This window comes from Rhinolophus sinicus, chromosome 5 (assembly GCF_057876585.1).
Source record: "Rhinolophus sinicus isolate RSI-liver-muscle chromosome 5, RSI-T2T, whole genome shotgun sequence".
Classification (NCBI taxonomy): domain Eukaryota; kingdom Metazoa; phylum Chordata; class Mammalia; order Chiroptera; family Rhinolophidae; genus Rhinolophus; species Rhinolophus sinicus.
The window spans coordinates 37,737,846-37,759,067 of record NC_142505.1 but is presented as its reverse complement, the minus strand read 5'-3'; positions in this window follow the sequence as shown (position 1 = coordinate 37,759,067).

The following is a 21,222-nucleotide window of genomic DNA, read 5'->3' as shown; positions in this document are numbered from 1 at the left end:
AACTGTCGGTTTTATCCACAAAGAGAAGAGGTGATTGTCTGCATGGTGGTTTTCTGTATGGCTTTTGTTGTTGTTGTCTATGTTTTAATTCAGTTTAGCTCGGTTTGTTTGTTTTGTTTATTTGTTTGTGGGTTGTTTTTACTTACAAACTTTCTCTGGGCAACACAACACCCCCTACTAATTTTTAAACATTGTCTATTTGAGATTCATTCCTTTGGATAGCACATTCGTTTCTCCAAGATTCTGTTTTAAGATGCACATGCCTTCCAGTTTGTACTTTGCCTCAGCAGCACGGGCCGAGCTACTTCTAACGGCCTCTGCAGGACTGCAGTACCAGCTGCTCTCGGTCCAGGCCTCTGCCCTTTAGCTCTGGGCAGACTGGCATCTCTGCAGAGGAGTCACCAAGAACTGCCAGGTGTCCTGAGTTCAAGTCCTGCCTCACCACTTCTTAGCTGGTTGACCATAAGCACATCATTTGGCCTCTCCTTGTTTTTTTCTTCTATAAAGTGGAGGAGACAAAATAGCATGTCCTCCATTGGGTCATTATGAGGATTAAGCAAGTTAATACATACAAAGTGCTTGGAATGGGACCTCGTACATGGTAAGGGCTCAGTTCCTGCTAGCTCTGGTCATTATGTGGAATTACCCACAGTTCCATGGGTCCAGATGAGTAGATGCTAACTAACAATAGATCAGTACCTCCAAGGCCTCCTGGTGCTTCCAGAACATTAGGTTCATAACTGAGTAGCACTGTATTTTCCTGCTGGACACACAAATGCAATAGCACGCCTGGAAGAGCAGAGTAGTTAATAGGGATGGATTTGTGGTGTATCACTCATGGGGTCCTGGGAAGGTACTGCAGGTAAAGCCGTCTCCTTCATCCCTTTGCAGCAGGGCCTAGAATCCTACCATTAGGCAAACATTGCCTTCAAAAGCAATTTTATCCCTGGAGGGGTAGCACGTGGTATTAGCATACTCTGGTGTGATTTGAATGATCAGATCATTTATTGATCCTGAGTACCCTAACTGGGATTGGGGGTGGAGAGGAAGGCTGTAATCTGGTCATGTGTCCCAGGATCAGCCTTTGCCCAAGCCCTGGCAAGTTGTGCTCCCCAATATCATGCCATGTTCCTATGGCAAGAAAGCCAGAGAAGTACCTGGCTGGGGCCTCAAGGTGGCTGGGGACCTGGGGAATCTTCTCATGGGCCCTGGGAAGAGGGGGGCCTCCTGCGGAGGTACAGGCCCATGCCCTGGGGCAGACGGGGGACCAACTGCAGGGACTGGTGAAGTGGGACCTTTGTCCCCAACTTCCCTGCAACTTCTCCAGGAATCCCATGTCCCCTATTAATGGCCCCCCAGTCTTGCTCTTGCCCACCACACTCTCAGATGCCCCTCTGTTTTGTCCCTCGAGAAAACCTTATTGAATGAGATCCTGTCGGAAAGCCTGTTGGGGACTAGCTATAAAGTATTCTGCACACGTAAGGGGTTATATTTACCAGTAATTTTTGATCCTAGTTTTTGCAAAATGTATTCTAGGAGCTGTTAGTCCCCCAAGATTATGTGAAACAGTTCATAGTCAGATGAACTTGGGAAATACTGAGAACTATATCCTCTTCTTAGAAATTCACAGTGAGACTATCTTTATAGCTCTGAAAAGCGCTGCAGCAAAGCCCAGCCTTAAAACCCGGGACCCCCTTTACCCAGCAGCGTTTCACATCCACAGGGTGTTTGGGGCACACTGTGCTCATTCCTGACGTGTACATAGCACTTTTTCAATTACAGAGAACAAACAATATAATTTAAAACTCCCACTTTCCACATGGGATTTTCTCAGTGTATTTTTTTCCACAAATGAAGAGTAACTGAATGTCTTCATTTACATACAGTGTGAAAGACTGATAGCGGCTGTGCTTGCTGCTGGTCATTCTTTTCCTACAAAGATGCATCTGATCTTAGAAGCAGTCAATTTGAGGTACCCATTTTAAAGCCCGGGCAGATATTTTGGACCAGGGCCTGCCTTCTAGTCCTGCACTCTCTGTTGCTAAGATAGGGCAAGTCACCTGCCTCATATTTCTGTTCATTCAGCTGATTACAAAACCAAACCCTGACAGGAATGCTTCAGCCTAGCACTGACCAGGCTGTTTGGGAACAGAGTGAAAGGGGTCACCTTTTAAAACCCATCTGAGGCTTACTTATCCTTATCCTCAGAGGGGGCTTATCCTGACGAGGGGTGGCGCTGGTGGGTAAGACTCTCAGAACCTCAGAACACCTGCCTCCAGGGAATGTCATGAGACAGGTTGGGGTTAGCTATAAACCAGGGACCTGATCTTGAAAGTTAAAGAAAAACCTGCCATGGAAATCCCAGCTCACAAACGGGTAGCATTGAAGAGAGGTTCAAGCACAAACTTCAGAGTCAGCACCCCGTTCAAATCCTGCCCCAACACTCCCAGCTGTGTGACTTTGTGACAGTCATTTCCCTTCTCCGAGCCCCCATTTCTCCATCTGTAAAATGAGTAATATAGAACCTGCTTCAGAGAGGGTAATAAGGCTTGAATAAGATCTTAGCATGGTGACCAAAACAACAGCTGATACCATATATATGTGTATATACATATATATATATATATATATATATATATATATATATATATATATATATCGTGTACATATGTACATATACATATACAGTAAGTCCTCAAATAATGTTTCATTATAACACTGATGAGAGAAAAAAAAAATCAATTCCCAGCCAGGGCCACTGTCTGTGTGGAATTCTCATGTTCTCCCCACATTTGTGGGGTTTCTTCCGGGGACTCTGGATTCCTCCCACATCCCACAGCTGTGCACATGAGATGAAATGGCGTGTCCACATTGCCCCAGTCTGAGGTGGGTGGGTGTGTGTGACAGCGCCCTGCTGTGGAAAGGCGTCCTGTCCAGGGTGGGTTCCTGCCTGGTGCCCTGAACTGTCAGGATAGGCTCTGGCCACCTGAGACTCTGAGCTGGAATGAATGAGCAGGTCAGAAAAGAAGGATCTTACTTGCTTTTATTCATCTTTATTAAGTGTACGGATAGCTCACATTTATTTTAATGTTTAATATTAGAAGTGTTAGAAGTGTTTTGAGTCTTTATTTAGCAGTTTGGTGATGTTTTTGTGACCAGAAGTATACAATAGAAACTTAACTCTTGTTTACATCCCTTAGCCTGTGGTAAAATTGGTTTACTTATATGTCATTTCACTTAAGGTCACTGTCTCCAAGAACCTATCGAGGACATTGTGAGGACTTGATGTTCATACACGTTGTCCACCCCAACCCCACGTGTTTAGGCCCCACGTAAACGCTGAGTTAGTGATCCCTTTTATTAAAACTCTCTGCTTTCTAAAAGCTTTCACACTGAGATCCCTTTCTACCATCCTCAAATTTGAAGATCACCAGACTTATTAAAAACACAGATTCTTGCTCCCTCCCCTTTCAAGTTTCTGGCTCTGAGGTCATGGGCAGGGTCCAGAAATCCGTGTAGTTACAAGCTCCCCAGGTGAGTGGCAGTTGCTGGGCAAGCACACTGACAAACCCTACGTTGTTCTGCTACAGCATGAGTCATTTTAAATGCACATTCCCCCACAGAGCCACACACACTCTCAAGCAAAAGCCCCACTCATCTCCACAGGTAACCAAACGTCACATGAACTGCCCACACATTTTTCTGATGCTTTTGCCAATGTGTGCCCTGCAAGAGAAGCTACTCTCTGGAGCAGCTTTGTGACAGGAAGCATTTGGGCCCTGGAGGATGGCCGTGGAGGATGGGGACGGGCACAGTGGAAAAGGGACAGGGCAGAAAAGAGTGTTGGGCAAAGGTGAGAGTGTAGGCCGGTGATGGAAGATAGGAAGCCAGGCGCCGGGAAGGTTGATGCATTGCTGGGCCTCAGTGGGAGGGTCATGAGAGCCAGTGCAGGCTTCTGAGCGTAGAGGGATGTGATCCAACACACGCACCAAGAAAAATGCGCCAGCCATTGTTGGCAGGACAGATGAAGGTGGGGAAAGGGACTCGGGTTCACCTGTTCAGAGGCTGTTGTGATAAGTGTTCAGGGGAGAAGCAGTGAGAGACCCATGTCAGGGCTGAGGACTGGCCGTGGGAAGGAAGGGAGAACATGGGAAGCGCTTGAAGGAGCCCTACAGGAGGCAATGGTTGCACGATGCTCACAGAGGAGGTGGGGCAATAAAGATGGTTGTGCGTTTGGAGAAGACAGAGAAGGATGATCCTCAACGTGACTTAGCATGGGAAGGGGAGAGGGGATTCCAGAGGGAAGATCGTGGGTTTGGGTTGGGCCTGTTGTGCACAAGGTGACAGAGCAATGACTGCAAGGGCCGGCATGCCCTCTCCCCATCACCCACCACCACCCTCCAATGGCTAAACATTACCCTCGTTATGTTACCTCCCCTGGCTGGGGAGGGATGGAGGCTGGGGCTGCCGCTGCGGCTGCGGCTGGGGCTAAAGGAACAGCCAGGCTGCCACAGACGTTTTTGAGTCCAGGAAGTGATGTCCCCAGGGGTAAAGGGGAGAGGAGAGGAAAAGAGACAGAGAAGAGAGGAGAGGAGGAGAATGAGATGGGATAGGAGGGGTAAGGAGTGAGGAAGAAAGAAAAGAATAGTAGGAGGAGAAAAGGGCAGAATAGGAGGTAAGAATGGAAGATGTGGGGAGAGAGGGTAGAAGACAGAAGGGGAGGGAAAAGCGAGAGGAGAGACTTGGGACAGGACCCCCTACTCAACATGAGGGAATAAAGAAAAGAGGAGCACATGTGAACTGTCCTGACTAACCAGGGTGACAGCCAGGGCAACAGCAGCTGAGACTTTCTCTAGGTTTGTACCCACCTCTCCCAAAGCACAGGAAGGTTTATTTAAATACGACTAGCAAAGTCCACACAGAGCCAGTGTACTTACTAGGTGCTCAAGAGGCTTGGCGTGGATCCTTAATAAGTATTCAAGGAAAGATTAATAGGCCCTTTGTTAAGCACCTACTCTGTCCTGGAGCTCCTTCCAGAACTATGATGGAGGAGCCCGTTTTATAGATAAGAAAACTGAGGCTCAGATCGGGTCTAACCCCCACTCAGACCCCACAGCCAGTAAGTAAGAATTAGAACCTAGGTGGGTCCATTTCCAGAGTCTGAGACCCTTAACACAGGAGGGGGCCCTGGGAGGAACAAGGTGACCCTCCCCCTTACTGGATATGCCCCAGCAAGTTTCAGATCCCTGGTAAATTTCAGAAACCACGAATGCCATTTCCCCCCAATATTTGAAATCAGGTTGTATTATTTATTTTAAAGATTTTATTGGGGAAGGAGAATAGGACTTTGTTGGGGAACAGTGTGTCTTTCCAGGACTTTTTATTGGGGAAGAGTGTGTTTTTCCCAGGACTCAGCTCCATCCAAGTCAAGTTGTTGTCCTTTCAATCTTAGTTGTGGAGGGCGCAGCTCAGCTCCCAGTCCAGGTGCCTTTGTTAATTGCAGGGGGCACAACCCAGCATCCCTTGTGGGAGTCGTGGAACCGGCAACCTTGTGATTGAGAGCACACGCTCCAACCAAGTGAGCCATCAGGCCACCCGGGAGCTCAGCGACAGCTCAGCGGCAGCTCAGCTGCAGCTCGTGGTCTTTATTATAGTTGTGGAGGGAGCAGCTCGCTGGCCCCTGTGGGAATCGAACCAGCAGTCCTGCTGCCCAGAGCTCATGCTCTAACCAACTGAGCCACCAGTCCACCCCTGTATTATTCTTAAATCAGCATTCACTGTAAGTCTCCTTCAAGACTAATTCCATTGCAAACAGGACATCATTTGAAGTGACTTGTTTGCAGTCTCCCTAGCTGGGGAGTTTAGGTCCTGCCTCTGTGCAGAGCCTGGCAGAACTGATGGACAGAGTTGGCCTCCTGGAGTCGTTTCTTCCACTTGAATTGGCTCTTTATACTGGTGATTTGTGGTTGATTAAAAGGGCAGAGGTCGGGGATATGTAATTTTGGTTCACTGATTATTACACTTGTTATGTAGATAGATCCAATTAGAAGCTGAGGCTTGAGAAAATGAAATAGTAAGAAACTAGACAGAATTTTCAAGAACTTTAAAGATTTGGTCATAGAATTTCTGGAGCTGGCCCTCACTTTAGCTGTTCCTCATGCTTCTGGATGGCTAAAGTTATGGAAAGTGAGGGCGGACCAAGGGGAAGGTGTAGAAAAGGTGGACAAATTCCACCTTTTCTAGAATATTATAACAGGAAATGCACTCCACCAATAAGAGATCAGCGAGCTCCTACCATGGTCAGAGGCTGGAGATACAGAATGTGTCCTCCGTCTGCTCCTGTCAGGGAAACAGCCATGGGAGGCATTGCCCATGGAGGGAATGCAGCACAAGGCATTGCTCACAGAGAAGGTGGAAAAGCTTAGAAACCTAATAGGAGATGATGACGAAGCTGGGAGCTTAACAACAGCAGGAATCTGTTAATATGACCCACGTGGCACAGAGACATACAGGGAGAAAAACGATATTGTCAGAATCCAGGGCTGCCAGTCAGGGCTGAACCATAGCAGGAGGAACTATCAGAGGAGACACAGCCACTGCCCAAAAAAAAAAAAAAAAACGCTCCAAAATAGAAAAGAGAGGATGGCTTCTATGTTCTTGGCATTTTCCAATCTCTGGTCAGTTCCTCCACTGGTAGAAATTAGCTGAAGCCTGCTGCCAGGGAGCTTGGGAAATGTAGTTCCCTCCCTGCAATGCGAGCAGAACAAGGAAGGAAGGGGAAGGTGTCTGCTCGCACATGGGCACTGAGGGGCACTCAGGTGGTGGGGGGGGAGTCCAGCCCCTGCCCTCCAGGAGCTCCCAGTCTGACTCAGGTCATTACAAGGATGCACAAGTGTGAGCACACCCCCAGAGGAGGGGCTCCCGACACACTAGCACTATCGCCTGACCTGAGTTTTAAAGAGTGAATATCATTGGGAGAGGCTCTCTCTGAAGCGAAGGAAAGAGGGAAAAGGGGAGGGATGTCATCAATCACTGACCCCTGTTTGTGCCACACGGTGTGCCAGGTACGCAGCTCCCTTAATCCTCAGCACAGCCTTGCACTGTACTACCATCCCCACTTCACATGAGGAAACTGAGGCCTGGCAGGTAGGGAGGGGAAAACGTGCCCAGGGTAACAGACAACACAGTTCAGGGCCAGGGTTTGGACACAGCCTCACAGAGCCCCGTCTCTTGTTGGCGTTCTCGGTACAAGTGGTTGCCTTACACCAGTCGTCCATCCATCTTTGGGCAAATGTGACGCTTTCCAAATGCAGACAAAACCTAATCCCAATCTTACAGGACAATGAAGTTAATAAAAGAAAGCACTTACTGAATTGGAGCAAAACAGACTATTTTATTAGCCTCAATTACTTTTAACTCCTAGTAAGTATTTAACAGCTGAATGGAAATGTCTTATTTTATTAAAGTTCATTGTTTTAAACTTAAAAAGCAATGAAAACCTCTCTAAAACTTCCCCAGAGCCCAGATCCTTGGCTAACTACACTCCCACAGGCCAGAACGCCTGGGCTGGGTGTGCTTCCGTGTGAGTGTGGGACACACACTCACAGGTGACTCTGAACCTCCGCTTCTCATAGCTTTCACAAATGCAATTATTTAATGATTTGTGATTCATGCTAATTGTTCCCCTCCTCTTGGATCCTGCTCTCTATAGCATCCAACACCCACTGGTGCCTCTTTCCTCTGCTTGTCTGTATTACAGATACTCTCGTATTTATTGGGCACATATTAGTGTCAATGCCTGTGACACATGCCAGGCGTTTTTCTTCATCAACCTAGGCATTCAAGGATCCTTTATTGATCATTTACGATGAACCAGGCCCAGTGGTCAGGCATTGAGGAGGTAGTGGTAAGCAAAACAGACATGTTTCCTCCCCTCACAAATTTTGTTTTGAAGCCTCAGCCTTGCAAAGCAAGTACCATTCTCCTCATTTTATCAATGAGGCTCAGAACAGGTGAGAAGGATCCCAAAGGAACACTCCTAAAAAGTGACAGGGCCAGGACTCTAATCTGTTTTCCCTGCCAACACTGCCCCTCCTGCTTGCTGGGTGAGGTAGGAGGTAGAGGGAGAACCTGCAAACTAACTAGAGAAATCCAAAGACCCTACCGCTTTGCTTTACGTGTGTCTCATAATAAGAGAAGAAAAGGCCCTTGTGAATCCACCAGCCACAGTAAAAGAGATCCTATCTGTAAGGCCCTATAATACGGTGTCCGGCATGTAACAGTCACACAATAAATAGTGGCCAAAACAATAGTTTATATTTACTTTTAAAAAACCAAAATGGGGCAATTTTGCACCCCAAGGAACATTTGGCAATGTCGGGGACATTTTTGGTTGTCATAACTGGGGGTGGCTGCTACTGGCATCTAATGGGTAACAGGGTCAGGGATGTTGCTAAACATCCTCCATGCCCAGGGCTGCCCTACGGCCCCAAAGGTCAGCAGTGCAGAGGATGAGAAGCTGGTCTAGTGGGGACTTTTCTTGTGTCGTTAATCATTCTTTTATCACATTATTTTCAGTAGATACAGAGAAGCTGACCATAGGGCTGACGATCTAGAATAAGTTGGAAGATTTTTTTGTTTTTGGAACCCAAGCATAGGATTAATCTGCTTCGCCCCAACTTCTGAGACCTGAGAACAATTGTCGTAGCCTGTGAGTTTCTTTCACAGACTGGCTTTGGGGTGTTGCCATCCTCCCCTCCTCGGTCTTGGTTCTCTCAGGGAAGATGAGAGGAGGTGGACAAAACTGGCTTTTGTTGCAGAAAGAGTCAGGAGTCTAAAGATCTAGTTAGTATTTTTAAGTGATCACCCTCTCAAAGTTCCTTCTCTCCCCATCACAGGACTGCAGGCCCCTTGTTAGCCCCAAAATGACCTTTAAGGAATGTTAATGCATTTCCAGTAGTGGGAACCCCGGAAGCCAGGAAAAAATAGTGCTGCTCTCTCCAATTAGGGTGAAGGTCTGGGGACTACAGAGGCATCAGCTGGAAAGCAGCTGCATTTTCTCTAAATCATGAGGCTATGGAAGACTTACCAGAGTAGAGATTCTAGTCCCTTACTCCACCTTTGCCACAAATCGGGGTCCCTGGTTTATTGTATGCCAACTGTACCTCAAGAAAGCTTTTTATTTTTTTTTTTTAAGTCAAGACTCTGCAGTGGGAACCTGGTTATAACTCTGACTATAAAGCTAAGGAATTCAGCAGATTTCACGGACCTGGAGCCAAGAGGGGCCTTAGTGGTTATCTGACACCCCTTCCTCTTCTAGAAGCCAGAGAAGGAACTTGCTAAGATCATTTACTTAGTGATGGAAAAAGCTGGGACTCAAATTAAGATTTCCTGACTTCCACTTCAGAACTCTTCCCAATTATGATGGGGCCTAAGGAAAAGAACCACCTCCCTGAAGGTCATCCTGCCCCCTCCCATGATCTTATTTCCAAGTGGGGAAAAACTGTAAAGCACAGCATTGGGTTAGGGGTCACGAAAAGGGCCACCTTACGTTCATGAAGCATCTTTCAGTTTGCCTGGCATTTTCATTCTTGTTATCATGTGTAATTTTCATAAGACCCAGGCAGAAAAGTCAGATATTATTAAAATCCCCTTGGCAGATGAGGAAACTGAGGCACAAAGGGGTTACTTGATTTTCCCCAAGTCACCCAGGTAGCTAAAGCAGAGCAGGCACTCAGCCACCGTTCCCCTAACCAGTGGATGAGGAGAGCCAAGTGTTGTACAGCTTCCCCTGGGGCTCACCTTTATTGCAGACCCAGGAATGTTGAAAGGCAGAAAAAACACAGGGTGCCGAAATATCCCCGGTGGGGTCCACCCAGGTTTTGGAGCTTCCCTTTGAGAAAGGGGAGAAGGGGCCCTGGAAAAAAGCCAGACACTCAGGTGGTCCCTGATGCCACCTCCGACTTAAGGGCCAGGAGGGTGGGCATCTCAATGGCCCGAGGAGCCTACACGTCTCTCTGGCACTGGGAAGGGAAGCCCCCCTTGTCAAGGGCAGGAGTGTGGAATGGATATCTCTTGACTCTGGTTCTCCCATCAGAATAAGAAGAAAGAGAACAAGGCCACGTCCCATGAGGAGCAAAGGTTAAGCCCCACCAGCCGACAAGTGGACTCTGCCCCCGGCTACTTTGAAACCAGCTTGTCTGAAATCCTGTTTCTGACTCCTAAGTTTGTACCAAGTGTCAACAGGGAAACTGCTTGGAAGGAACCCCCATCTTCCAAAGGAGAAATCGATGTGTTTGCCTTAATGGAGTTGATGCTTCAGCTGGCTACCCCTGTGCCAGTCCACCTAGATCTGCTCAGATGGGCTTCACTGCCATGTCACCTTAGGGGAGGTGCCCCAGTCTCTCTGCTAGGAATGTCCTTCCTCGTTCCTTCTCCCAGTTTCCTGCCTGTCACACCCACAGGGGAGGACTTTGTCATTAGTTGATAATGGGGAGTCCTGGGACGAAGGTCACACAGAGGCAGGAAGGGAAAACATGAAAAAAGCAGGCCTGTGGGTAGGAAGCACAGAAAAGCTAGTGCCGGAGAGCAGTTGGTAGGCGGCTAAGGGCTGGGGCTGTGGGAGAGCCAAGCACAGAAGTTCTGGATGTGCATGTTGTGGGGTTATTACCAATATACACAGAACAAACAACTCAATCGCCGCTGGGCCTCACTCTTGCCCTCTGGGCCTCCATAGGATTCTACCTACAAACAAGCTCTGGGTGAAGAAGCAGGGGAAAGAAAGACCTGCTGCTGCGTCTCTGCCTGTGTGACCTTGAATCAATTTCTTAACCTCTCTGAGCCCCCTTCTGGCAAGTAGGTAGACTAATCTTTGCCCATCTCTCAATGTTGCCATGGGTCTTCAAGAAGCTCCAGGGTGTCACAGTCCTGCAAACCTGGGCGTGTTTCCCACGTACAGTGTAAAGTGTGAATTTGTTAGGACATGTGGAGAGGTTGCTTGCCAACCCAACCCACAGGCTCCTCTGCCCCCTCTCCAATTGAGTCTCAGATTTATTCTGGGATCCACCCAGCTCAGAGGGAAACCATGTTATTGGTCTAGGGCAGGGGTGTCCAAACTACGGCCCGCGGGCCAACTGTGGCCTGCGATCCATTTTTTATTGGCCCGCAGCAAATTCCAAAAATATATTTAGTTTACTTAAATAAACCAGGTGAGGCAATACATACTTCACCTTGAATGAGTGGCCCGGCTGTTTGTGTATTTTACCGAATATGGCCCTTGGTGAAAAACATTGAAAAAAGTTTGGACACCCCTGGTCTAGGGTGTCGTAAATAGCCCAGTCAGGCTGAAGGGAAAGATTTACATCTCATGGCTGGGCGTGAGGTCCCTTGCACTCTCCCGCTACCTCACAAGGAAGCAGGTACTTGCCATTTTCCCTGGCAGCCATCTTGAGACTCTGAAGAAAAGCATCTTAGCAGGATGTCCACAACAAGGGTGGCAGAGCTGAGACACAAGGAGAGCATTCTTTTTTTATTTAGATTTTATTTTTTTATTGGGGAAGGGGAACAGGACTTTATTGGGGAACAGTGTGTACTTCCAGGACTTTTTTCCAAGTCAAGTTGTTGTCCTTTCAGTCTTAGTTGTGGAGGGTCAGCTCAGCTCCAGGTCCAGTTGCCGTTGCTAGTTGCAGGGGGCACAGCCCATCATCCCAGCAGGAGTTGAACTGGCAACCCTGTGGTTGAGAGGATGCGCTCCAACCAACTGAGCCATCTAGGAGCTCAGTGGCAGCTCAGCTCAAGGTGCCCTGTTCAATCTTAGTTGCAGGGGGCGGAGCCCATCATCCCTTGCGGGACTCGAGGAGTTGAACCGGCAACCTTGTGGTTGAGAGCCCACTGGCCCATGTGGGAATTGAACCGGCAGCCTTCGGAGTCAGGAGCATGGAGCTCTAACCGCCTGAGCCACCGAGCCGGCCCCAAGGAGAGCATTTTTGATGACATCATTGAGCCACTTATAGACCCTCACCTGGAGCCTGCCTTACCTCTGGACTTCTAGAATTGTGAGCAAGAAAAATCCCTGTTTTTCAAGCCTATTTGAATTGGAATTTCTGTAACATGCAACCCAAAGCATCTTAACTGCCCGTGATGAGGGCTTCTTTTTCACTCCAGCCACTGAAGCCATCACAGGTGACACCACACTTCTCCTCACACACTAGAAAACAAGACAACCATACAGAGAAAGCTCAATATCTGCCCGCCACCCCGGACTAACGGTCACTCTCAGGTCCAGCTGTCACACAGGCCCTCCCCTCCTCCCAGCCTGCCTTAGGTCCTGAAATGCTTGCCCCAAGTGTTTCTATTCTGTTCCTGAGTCTTCCCTAGACCTGGATTGAACCCTGGACACTGACCCATGCAAGGCCACAGACCTTTCCCACTCTGCCCCTGCCCAGATCCCAGCTGACTCAGAGGGACCCTTTGTCATGCAAGAAGCCCTGCCTATGTCTTGTGGTCAGTGGCAGTGACCGAGGGCTTCACATAGTATGAGCGATATGCTTTAGCATTTCAGTTTTAGAAAGGCCTTACTGGGGGCCATGCGCAGGGTGGGCTATAAAGCAGGTCCAATCAGACCTTGGCCTTCAGGCCCCAGGGACTGCACAAGGCTCAGGGGTTGATGAATCCTCTCTGGAGGCCCAGCTTTGACACCGAGCCATCCATTTGAAATGAATAATAAATATATAGTAATGATAACAAAGGCTGCCAGTTTTGAATACTTACCAGTGCTAGGCTCCTCTCATGTATTTGCTTGTTGAGTCCTCACAGTGACTCAGTGGGGCAGGTACCATTATTAGCCACATTTTATAGATAAGCTCCCTGCTGCTCAGAATGTTTAAGTAACCTGTCCAAGTTCCCCTCACTGGGGAACAGCAGAGCCTGCAGGAAACCCAGATCCAAAAGCCCCACTCGCTCTTAAGCAGGCGCTGGTTCATGTTCTAGAATATGACCACTGGGGACCCCAGAGTTCATAGTGCAGGACAGCAGAAGTTCTGGTCACTCGGGCTTTGTCGGGAACACCATGTCAGACAAACTTGCATTTGTTAAATGTTTGCTGGGTGCAGAGCCCTCCCTGGGCTCTGGGATCTGAGCTGCCACCCAAGGCAGCAGAGGCCTCTTCAAAATCGTGATTCCCCTCTGCCCTTCTTTCTGAGTTCAGGGATGTGAAAATGATACATGTGGGAACCGCAGGCCCCATTGTATTGAGGGTTGCGCTGTCTTTCTAGGCGGGCATTATGCCAGGAGGGAAGGATGTCAAAGAACACTGAGGTTCTTATGCGTCCTGGAGCTGGGCGCGCAGGTCCGTCTGTGGGACCAGATGCTTGAAAATGAAGAGGACAATTTTCAGGTTCTGTCCACTTCGGGGATGCCAGTAGGAAACATTGATAAGAATCCAGCCGAACCTCAATTAGTAATGTTTTTGAATCTCTGGAACCTGCGATTTTGCTCATATTCACTTGTCTTTCATCTTTGCCCATACACCACCCTGCTTTGAAAACAGAACTTTAGATGATTGCGTAACAACGTCCTGGGTCAAGGCAGTCTTCCCAGCTCTGCCTCCTCCTGCAATATTTCTTAAGATCCAGAGATTAGGCAGGCCACCCACAAGCCTGAGAAATCACTGAAAAGTTTGTCTAGTGGAGCCCCCAGCTCCCAACCACAACCCCTTCCTTCCTTGGCTTCAACTTTTTTAATTAAGAAAGCAGACTCACGCTTAGTGGGGGGAGCCTATTGTGCCTGCCTCTCGAAAGCAAAGGCACCACTGTAAGAATCAGTTGGCATGGTGACTGAACCAAGAGTATGCTTTCAAAATGGGCAATTTAATTGAAATGATCATTGCATTTTTAACTTAATGTCACATTCCCATAATTGCATAGACAGCTAATTGGGCAATTAATTGTTTGGAATCTTTTATTTCTGTTCTCTTATTCAACTTAATGTGTATGCATGCATGCATGCATACACACACACACACACACACACACACACACACACACACTCACAATACAGACCAAGTTACTAATCCCATAGTTACAAGTGACCAAAATTATGAGGATCTTGGTCTCTCAATGCCTGACAATTGGTGGTTGTTGATGCATCATCGTCATCACTTCCTAATCATGTTCAATCCAAGATGCAGCCCCTAGAGGCCCCCTCATCCCCCTCTTCCCCTACAGAGGTTGTTTGTGAGGGTCAGGATGTTGTTAAGCCCCCCTGGGATGCACGTTCCCTGGACACAGGTAGAACTTCCCTGGTCGGGAAACTCTGCTTTGGGGAAGTTATGACATGGATTTGCATGCCTTTTTAAATTCTACAGCTCCTGCCCTGAGCACACGTCTAGGTTCATTTGCATATCCATGTTGTTTAAACATTAACCCAATGAGAAATACAGATGTTATACAAAAATACAGATGTGGTCCAAAGGAGAAATTGTCTGGACTGTGCGCAGATGTGTTATTTGGTCTGATTAATCCTGGATTCCACGGCCACATGCTTGGTGTCTGAACTGGAACTCAACTCTTTGAGTTCACTGTTTTGATGTACTAGTTGACATAAAATACGTATTTTTTGTTTTAAATGTTGTTTTCAAAACTCTGATCCAGTGAGCAATCTCGTTTTGCTGGGCTCCTGTGTTAAGTTGACTTCAGAGAGAATGGTTTCATCATAACCTAGTGGTACTGAAGTAGGAATATTTTTCTGTGAGCCCCCAAATGATGTAAATGATGTTGGATCTGCTGGCAGTTTCTGGGTGTGGGCCGGGATCCTGTCTCACGAAGCCGAAGAATGGACACACAGACCAGGGAGAGGCAAAACGTTGTAAAGGAAAATAGTTTATTAGAGGCAGGAGAAGAGGTTGCAGCTGCCGAGCAGGAGGGGGTACCTGAAACTGGGAAGCCCCCTAACTAAGGCAAAAGCTCTTACTTTTATACCTTCCCCTGCCTGTTTGGGGAAGGGGGCTGGAGGCTTCTAATGGAATTCGTCCATCAGGTTTGTCCTGTTTGCCCATCCTGAGGGGATTAACGAAATAACCCATTCCTATCTATCAGATCTGCTCCTTTGTCCGGTCAGAAGGGATTTGAGATAATTTATTAATCTCAAGGCATGGTCTCATATCTTTGTCCTGGAGTGAAGGAGACATTCCAGAACCTGGAGTTTCAGGATATGGCTGCCTTTTGTTTATTCCACCAGGGACCCCCCTGTCTACCTAGCAACATGCTCCCTAACCTGTCTCAGTACCATGCTAAGGTCTGGCTGCCTGCTGCTTGGGAAAGAAAAGCAGGTTTATTCAGAATGCTGGCATTTGGGCAGGATGGAGAACTCCTGTCCAAAGGCCATCTGCGCATTTCTAGACTGGTCAGAAGGTTTTATGGCACACAAGAAGAAAAACAAAGAAAAGGGACGGTGGGTCAGGAAGGTCTGAGGGCTGACATCGCTTCCTGGGGTCTGGTCTGTTTTAAGATAATGTTATCTCAGGACTCTGACTCCGGACTCGGGCACTGCGGCCTGGGGCTTTATACATCACCAGTAAAAACTGCAAGGGAGTTGCAAAACGGATTCCGGTGTCCGAGCACCTGAGGATTAAGAAATTGCTCTTTTCAAGTTAGGATTCTGTTGATTAAATGGATTAACGAGATGTGTGTAGATTTAGGAAAGGGAACAAAACAGAGTTTTTAAGTTAATTTGTGAGGGGAGAAACAAAGAGAAAACAACTGAATATGAGGGTGAATCTAACTGGAAACTACTAGCTAAGTCTAACTACAAGTGGCTAGAAAGCGAGCTATGAAGTGAATCAAACTGCAAGCTGGCTAAGTCTAACTGCGTTAGGGATTCCCCGAATTTCACCCTTACACTAGGACAGACTGTCCCTCTAAAGACAACATGGAGGGCTGGTCCACTCATCTTAGTTATTATTATTTTTTAATCCAAATTGCAGCTCTGAATAAAATAGATGTAACCAAATGTGCTCAATTTGTGTTTCAGCCCAGAGAAGCAGGCTGACTCTGCTGTTGAATTGAGCTGAAACCCAGAAATGAAAAGCTGAGAACCGAGAATCTGTCACCCTGCTGGAGAAATAGAAATCTTATTTCCTTTTCAGATGACAGATGCCATTCTGACCTTTCATTACTGATTGCAAGCCTTTTGAATGTAAAGCATTCCCTTTTGTTCTGATTTCCTGACAACTGTTTAATCATGTTCTATTCATAGAAATAACAGTAGAATTCTTTTGTATCAAATAAGATAATGTTCCAAGAAATCAAGTTCTGGAAACAAATAATTGAGTTGCAAGACTCCCACCAATAGTGAAATCCTAAAGTGTGTTGAAGGCTACATGTGTGGGTACAGAATAGGGGACAGGGAGAGCATTTATCCTTCTACAAACATTTCCAAATAAATTTACCCTCACCCCAAGTTCCAATCATCAATAAAATGAAAATCCTAATTTTAACAGCACAATGGAAAGACTTTGAAGAGGGAAACTGACATTTATTGAGTATCTTTCACACACATTATTTTATCTGACCCCTATAATAACCCTATATTGTAGGTTTCATTAACTCCATTTTAGGGACAGGGAAACTGAGGCTAGAGAAGAGAAATAATTGCCCAAGATGGCCTGGCCAATAAGTTGCTGGCCTCTTACTCTTCCATGGCCCCATTCTGCTTTCCAAAACAATTCATTTGCCACAAGTCCAATGTTCCAACACCTGCCTGCCCAGCTGGTCCTCGATAGCTTCAGGTCAACCAGCCATTGCTGAGACATCCCAAGGGGCTCAAGGCTGCAGAACTGTCCTCAAGGCAAGGTGTGTAGCCACTCATTACAAAGTTAATGTGACCTGGTTTCATTCCATCTGGTCTGCCTCCTCCCAGAGTACTTCAGGAATCTTGCAAGTCCCTTGAGCTTAAGGAACACAAAAGGGGTACAGCTGCTTTTATTTCTCTCTCTCTTTATTAAAATAAAATCAATGCACATATGATGTAAAAAAAATAGTCAATACTGAAAAGTGCAGAGAAGAGTGAAAAATTAGAAATCATGAGACATGGAGCCATTAATAATATCTTGGGAAAACACCCTTGTGGGCATTTGTATGATCATAAATACATGATCACAGATAAGCAGATCAACATGAAAGGGGTCTTCCTTTACATGATGCTCCATAACCTAATTATTTTCACTCAGAAATAGAAAATGAAAATCCCAATCTTCATTCTCAGCGTTGTATGGAATTCCACTGTATGTATCTCCACCATCTACTCAATCAATTTCTGACTATATAAATAATCTGTGTTTACCATTATAAACAACAGTAGAACCAATATGCTTGAACATATATCATTTTTATTGTTTTTGGGCACTTCCTTGATTTTTCTTCTTAAGCACTAACTTCCGCAAGTAGAGAGTTAATCAAAGATCTAAGGCCTTTTCTTTCTGTTCTTTTTCTTTCATTGCTATAAAAGTCTGGTAAATAAAACAGCTGTCTCCAAATGGCCAGAGGGAGACAGCCTTTCTTTTCTTTCTTGGGTTTTCTTCTAGACAAGGTTCTTCTTCCATCCTTTGCCTTCACATGTTGCCTGCTTTCATAATTGTGATATATACCTTTTTATTTTGATCACGATAATCTAGGTAGCTCTGAAAAAACTTTCTTCATGGACTCTTCCTACCATACCCCAAATTTGTGTGTCTTCTCCAAGCTCTAGAGGCTGGGAGCAATTCTGTCCAATTTTTTTAATATCCTGAGGGTGCTGCATGGAGGAGGAGGACTCATGCATGTATAAGGCATGTGAAGCCTAGATCCCACAGTGATAATTATGACCGACAGAATCTACCAATGGATGCTCAAATGAGTGTGAGAAAGCCTGAGAAGAAACCACATATTTGCATATCTCAAAGTGTCCCTTAAGATATTTATTAATTATAAATGTAAAATAGCAGTTTTACAGTAGAGAAACCCAGCAGACACCACCTTAACCAGGTAATCAAGGATAATTATCACCAGGAATGAGACATATTGACATCATGTAGCCCCTGATATACATGCTGAGAAGGTCACATCATTCTGTGGTATCCCTGCCCCAAAATCCGTAACCTCAGTCTAATAGTGAGAAACACCTAACAAAACCCAACTGACATATTCTACAATATAACTGACAGGTATTCTTTAAAAATGGCAAAGTCACCAAACACAAGGGAAGTCTGAGGTAGTATCACAGATTGGGGGAGGCTAACAAGACCTGGCCATTAAATGCAATGGGAGTTCCCCATTAGTGGAAGACCTGGTGAAATTCAAATTAAGCCTGTCATTTAATTAATAGTAATTAAAAGCACTAATAGTAACATTCATAGTACCGGTATTAATTTCATGCTTTTAATCCCAAAAGCCATGCTTTCACGATGGCTATGTAAAATGTTAATATTAACATCTAGGGCAGCAGAAAAATGGGCACTTTCTTTGCAACTTTTCTGTAAGCCAAAATGCATTTCAAAAGAAAAGGTTTTTTAAAAATACAGTTGTATATGTCAGAGAAGTAGAAAGTCACGTAGCTACCGTGGTCTGAGAGACATAGGTAGGAGTGCCCTGACTTCAACCCTTTCCTCTCCAGCCTGTCAAGACGTCTGAAATCCCACCATTCAAAATGCTTTACTTTCAATTAAGGTTTTCTGTTCCCACAGATCCAAATAGTCATGCAACAGATATTTATTGAGCACTTTCTATGTTCAGGCACCTGGTAGGTACTAGGGATAAGTAGTGAATAAGAAAAGATTTCTGTCCCCCTGTGGAGCTTATATTCAGCCGTTAGAATCTTCATATGAACTAGCTGGCTTGCTCACTTTCCTACAGCAACCACAAATCAGGATACTAAGGAGGGTAAACTTGAATAAGTGAAAGAGGGGAGGTTAGGCTTCAAGCATGGAGCAGATGCCATTTGGAGAAGGCAGGCCTGTATAGGAGCTTCCAGAACTTCCAAGATCTGAGCATGACACTGAGACGACTGGGTAGGGCCCTAGGAAGCAATACAGGCCCAACTCTGGGTGTGAAACCCGGCTAAGAGTTGAATGTATATGAGGACTGAATTGAACCTGAAATAATAATAAAAGCCAACATTTACATAGTAGCACTATGTGACAGGTACAGGCAAAACTCATTTTATTGCTCTTTGCTTGATTATACTTCACAGGTGTTGTGGTTTCTTTTTACAAGCTGAAGGCAACACCTCCACTAGACGCAGGCTTTATTACAGAGGGCTGGAGCCAAACCTGCAGTCTCTCTGAGGTATGCTTGTACTGTTCTCATGAATTTCTATGTGATGACTCAGTTGACCCTCACAGCAACCCTATGAGGCAAGGTACTATTATTATCCCCCTTTACAGATGAAGAAACAGCGACACTGAGAGTTTAAGCAACTTGCCCAAGGTTACACGGCTGGAATGTGGTGGAGCCGGGTCATGGACCAGGGCCGTTTGGCTCCTGTGCACCTAACACCCATGATCTAACGCTTCTCCCAGAGCTAAAGGAGAATACCTTGGCACAGGGAAGACAGCAGAGTGCCATCGAGCCAGGACCAAGGCCATCTCTGGGGCTAAAAAAGCAAAAAACCCGAATCATGTTTTGTATGAATGCCTACTATATGTTAGGCACAACACCGAGTGCTTTCCATATATTAGACATGTAACATTCATACTTCTGAGGTATTATCACTCCCATTTTACAGATGAGGAAACTGAGGCTTGGAGAGGTTAAGTATTTTACCCAAGGTAACATAATTCTAGTAACAGGTGAAGCCAGGATTTAACTGATTTGTGAAAAGCTTTAGATTTTGCTGCCATCAGTCTCACCCTTGGAGAAGCAATAAATAAGGTCTCTCTCTCTCTCTCTCTCTCTCTCTCTCTCTCTCTCTCTCTCTCTTCTCCCTCTCTCCTCTCTCACACACTAAGGTTAATTATTTAATATATAATATATACCTTGAGTATAGCATTTTGCAGCACTGAGCTTTAAACGGTGCATGTTTAAATACATTTAATCCAATGAATATTTCAAGGAAATGAATTTCCACAGGGTGAGAGAATGCTCAGGTTTCCCAACACATCATAACACCCCTGAATCAGCTGAGGAAATAATTTGCACACTCTGCAGTAGGTTGAAAACCTACTTTTAGACCTTTTTCAGACTTTTAGAGCTGACTGACTCCCTGGTGCTAACTAGCGAAAATGCTGCCACTGAGAAGAATTAAGGTACCGCCTAGTGGTTGAAGATATGACTGCAAGGAGAGAGGATGGCCGGCAACTACAGGCAACATACCGGTTTAGGTATTTTTGGAGGGGATGCTCTGGAAATGTGTGTTGTGTGTACAATATAGACGTATTTGTTTATTTTATGTTTTAAATATACATTGCCATTTTTATGGGGATGAGAGTGGGGTGGGGATAAGAATGGGTGAGAATTATGGGGACACACCCACATGCCCCTATCTGAATCCTATAACACTTCAGTGAGGTGTTGAAATGACTGTGTTTGTTGAAGTTTTAGTTAGAGACCATAAAACTCCATGGTATTAATAACCCTTTAATATTTCCAATCCATGACAGTAGTAGTAATAGCTGCCATCAACTGAAGGCTTATGGCTGTGACCATGTGTGTGTAAATTCATGAGGGACATCAGTAGGGATTTTTTTCTTTTTTGTATTGTCTTTGTTTAGTTTTGGTATTAGTGTAATACTAGCTTTATGAGATGAAGCGGAAACGTCTCTTTTTTCTAGAAGAGATTGTGTACTATTAATGTTATTTCTTCTTTAAACAGTTGGTAGAATTCCCCAGTGAAACCATTTGGGCCGAGAGAGTACTTCTTTAGTTTTAAAATAAACTCAATTTCCTTACTAGTTGTAAAGCTATTCAGATAGTCTATTTTATGTTAGAAGAGTTATGTATTTTTTTAATTGTCCATTTCATCTAAGTGGTCTTATTTATGTAGAGTTGTTTGTAGTAGTTCTTTATTATCCTTTGGATGTCTGCAGAGTCGATAGCGATAGCCCCCGTTCATTTCTGATATTGGTAATTTGTGTCTCCTCTTTTTTCTTTCTCTGTCAGTCTTTTTTTTTTCTAGAGTTTTGTTTATTTTATTGATCTTTCCAAAAAACCAGCAGTTTGCTCCATTGACTTTCTCTATTATTTTCCTGTTTTT